Raw genomic sequence first — 3,964 nt, 5'->3', positions numbered from 1 at the left:
AAAACATTTCTGGTACCCCAGCGTTCTCCCTTATGCCTCTCTAAGTCAATAACCCCCCAAAAGTCTCTACTCCTCTGACTTCTATTATTGGAGATAAGACTTGCCTATGAGTAAGATTCACAAATTAATTCATACACTATATAATCATTGGTGTCTAGCTTCTTTAGTTGGTGAGATTTTCCAGGATCTTGCAAGTATCAGTAAGTTGTCCTTTCTTGCTGTGCATAGTATGTTGTTTCAGGCCTGTACTCCTATATTTATCCTTTCTAATTTTGATGCATTTTTACATTGCTTCCCGTTTGTTCCAGGCTATTATGAATATAGTATCTCTGAACAATCATATAAATGTCTTTGGATGGTTATAAATGCTCATTTCTCTGTATATATGCCTAGTATAAGATTTTTGATCATAGAATATGTTTAGCATTGATAGATACTGACAAACATATTTTTAAAGTAACTGTACAAATTTATGTTCTTGCTAGAAAGGTATGAGAATTTCTTTTGCTCCATATATTTGACAATACTTGCTCTTGTCAGTCTTTTTAAAAATGTAGCCATTCCTGGAGTGCCTGGGGTGCCTTTGGCTCGGGTCATGGTCCCAGGGTCCTGGGATCGAGCCCCACATCGGGATCCCTGCTCGGCAGGAAGCCTGCTTCTCCCTCTCCCACTCCCCCTGCTTGTGTTCCCTCTCTCACTGTGTCTCTCTCTGTCAAATAAATAAATGAAATCTTTAAAAAAAAAACTAGCCATTCTGATGTTGGTCTAGTGATATTTCATTGCTGTTTTAATTTTCATTTCTCTAATGAATAGCTTAAAAAAAGAATAAGAATGATATTCCAATATATTGATAAAGTAGCATTTCAGTTTGCCACTTTATTATTACCTATATGCCATGGTTTTTTTCCCCTCTATCTCTCCCTTACTGCTTTCTTTTGTGTTAAATACATATTTTCTAGTGTTCTATTTTAATTCCCTTGTCATTTCTTGTATTATATTTTTGTGGTTGCTCTGATGATTACAATTAATATTTTAACCTATAACAATCTAGTTTGGGTTAATACCAATTTAATTTCAATAGTATATAAAACATTTGCTCCTAAATATCTCCTTCCCTTCTCCATTCTTTGTGCTATTAAGTCATACAAATTACATCCTGACACCTTGTATGCCATCAACACAGACTTAAAATCACTGCTTTACACAGTTATTGTTTACATCCCATAGGAGAAAAGGAGGAATTACAAATAAAAAATATATTCATGCTGTCTTTTATACTTCCCGATTTGGTGACCTTTCTTGGTGCTCTTTTTTCCTGCAAATTTGAGTTACTGGCTAGTGTCCTGTCATTTCAGCCTAAGCATTCTCCTTAGTACTTCTTGTGGGGCAGATGTGCTCACAACATACTCTTTCAGTTTTTGTTCATCTGAGAATGTCTTAATCTCTTCACTTTTGGAAGGTTAGTTTTTCTGGGTAAAGAATTCCTAGTTCAGTGTTTCTTTAAGTACCTTGAATATGTCATCTCACGGCCTCTGCCCTCCATGGTTTCCAACAAGAAATCACCTGCTAATCTTAGGGTCAGATCTCCCCCTCCCCCTTGGTCTGTCCTTGGTGGTGGTGGTGGTGGTGGTGGGTGCTTGTCTGTTTAGTGGCTTACCTGGGCTAAATCAGTAAAGTCTGTCTTCTTTCTCATGTGCGGACACTGAAGTCTCTTCTCAATTAACTAGTGCTCAGCTAATGATTGGACGGAAATTTCTTTAGATGCCTTGGATCATTACATCTCCCAGCCTTTGCTGAGGGACTTTGTTTTCTTGTTGAGACATGCTTTACGACTCAGGCAGGCAGTTTGCCACTCTACCTTAGCTGTCATTTCCTGCTTATACAGAGCATCAAGGTCAGCCAGAGGTGAGGACTCAGCACATGTGCACGGCCCTGGCACGCACGTGGCCCTGTACCTGCGGTCGGCTTGTAGATTTGCAGAAATATGTTCGGGTTTTACAAAGTCCATTATGGAGGTGTCTTTCCCTGTCCTTCCTTCCCTTTTAAATTTTTCCGTAGTTTTATTTACTGCAACTATCATCACTGCCCCCAGGCAGCTGCAATGTTAGATAATTGCAAACAACCCCAGGGAAAGGCTGTTCGCATTCGGTCATCTTTGAGTCAGGCAAAATAAAGGGTGATTTTTCAGGCAATTGCCAGACAATTCTCTGGAAACAGGGCTTTGGGGGAGCTCCAAACCTGTTCTGCCTCCTCCACTGGCTTTTAGGCTACAGGTTTTCACTGAGATTATGAGACACCTGGTTTTTTGAAACAACTATAAAGCTTGCTGTGCTTACTGAGATTCAGCCATTTTTCTTGAATAAAAGCTCCTTTTGTTAAATTCCAGAGTTCTGAAAAAGCTGGTTTTGACAATTTTGCCAGTCCTCTTCCTTTGTGGAGAAGGAGATTTTGAGAAGTCCCTTACTTTGTCACTTCCACTGATGTCCTGAAATTCCAATTTAAAAATGGGCAGAAAATGCAAACACACACACTTCACAAGAAAAGATACTCAGTTTGATTCCTTAAGTTTTGATCTTTGTAATACCTACCCCGCTGTGTGCTGGAAAGGTGAATTTCATGGGAGGTGGGTGATGGTCATATTAAGGCTTAACATATTTCTCATTGCCTCATGTACTGGGGCTTTTGCATCTACAATTCCACCAAAAACACCGTCCTCAACAATCGACGTCTTCAGTGTTTAGTTGTGTGACAACTCTGAAGCAGTTTGTAAAGCTGATCACTTTCTCTTTCTTCATACTCTGTTCACTCCTTAAAACTCTGTTTTGAGCTTCTACTTGTGTCTACTCTTCCTGGTTGACTTGGCGTGTCTTTGGATTCGCCCACCCCTGGGAAGCAATGACTCCTGGTTATGTGTCTCTAACCCTGGCTGAACTTCATTTAACTTCATATTTCTATATTCTTTATTATTCAGAGCTTATATTCAATTGCCTTTAGGACTTTTACTTTGACTCATAGTACCTCAAACTCCACCACATTCCCAAAACTGTTACTCCGATTTTAATACTCAGCTCCGGGCTGCCCTGGCTAGAGAAAGCCCCTCTCATGTTCACATGCTGCAATACGGAAAAATAGCGTAGTGCTATGATCATCAATTCTCCCACCACCCAGGAGATGCTCAGTATCATGTTATCGAATTTATGACTGAATCCTAGATTGAGAGGTACTTCAGAAAATGCATAATAAATTGCTGCCCTTTGAAGTTCCTACAATGTACTTATGTACTTTAGGACCACTGAGTGCCAGTCTCTCGTAGATGAAATTGAGGCTCAGAAAATATAGCACATGGTTCAAGTTCACAGTCATGCTGTTAGTAAGTGACAGGTTTAAACTCATGATATGACTGCTGCTGTGTATATATGAGTATATTTACATTTTTTGACAATTCTTAAAGGCATAAGATGGTATTGCAGTGGGAACAACAGAGCTTAGATTTCTTTAAGTGCTTTCAATGTCATGTCTAATTTGCTTTATTGATCTTACAAAGAGGAAGAGATTAGTTTTGTTGGTTTTAGCTCCCAAGGTGACAGAAGCAGGGGAGGAAAAAAGAGTTCTCTTACTCTGGGAAGAAATAACTGGATAGGAAGAAATGACAATAGGGAAAAAAATGCCAAAGGCTGTCATTTTAAGCTGCCAGAATGACTCCTCAGCTTTTGTACAGTTCCAAGGGCTCTGTTTTTCTGTACCAGCACTGGCTTCTTGGGAGCAAGCTATCCATGCCCCTTCTCGCTCTAGGCATGAGGGTTAAGTGAAGTTTTAACCTTATTTTAAAGAAAAAAATTAAAAGATGCTTGTCTAAAACCGTTCACTTCTTGACTGCAGTCGTTCTTCAGATTTCTGATCTAGGCTGTGGCCGGTGTCACAAAGCTAAAGGAGATTGCATCTCTTGTTCTCCCTGGCTCCCTCC

The sequence above is a fragment of the Callorhinus ursinus genome, unplaced genomic scaffold (assembly GCF_003265705.2).
Source record: "Callorhinus ursinus isolate GAN/ISIS: 27379988/994484 unplaced genomic scaffold, GSC_fseal_2.0 scaffold2, whole genome shotgun sequence".
NCBI classification, from domain to species: domain Eukaryota; kingdom Metazoa; phylum Chordata; class Mammalia; order Carnivora; family Otariidae; genus Callorhinus; species Callorhinus ursinus.
The sequence above is the reverse complement of the archived record's forward strand: the minus strand, read 5'-3'. Positions refer to the sequence as shown.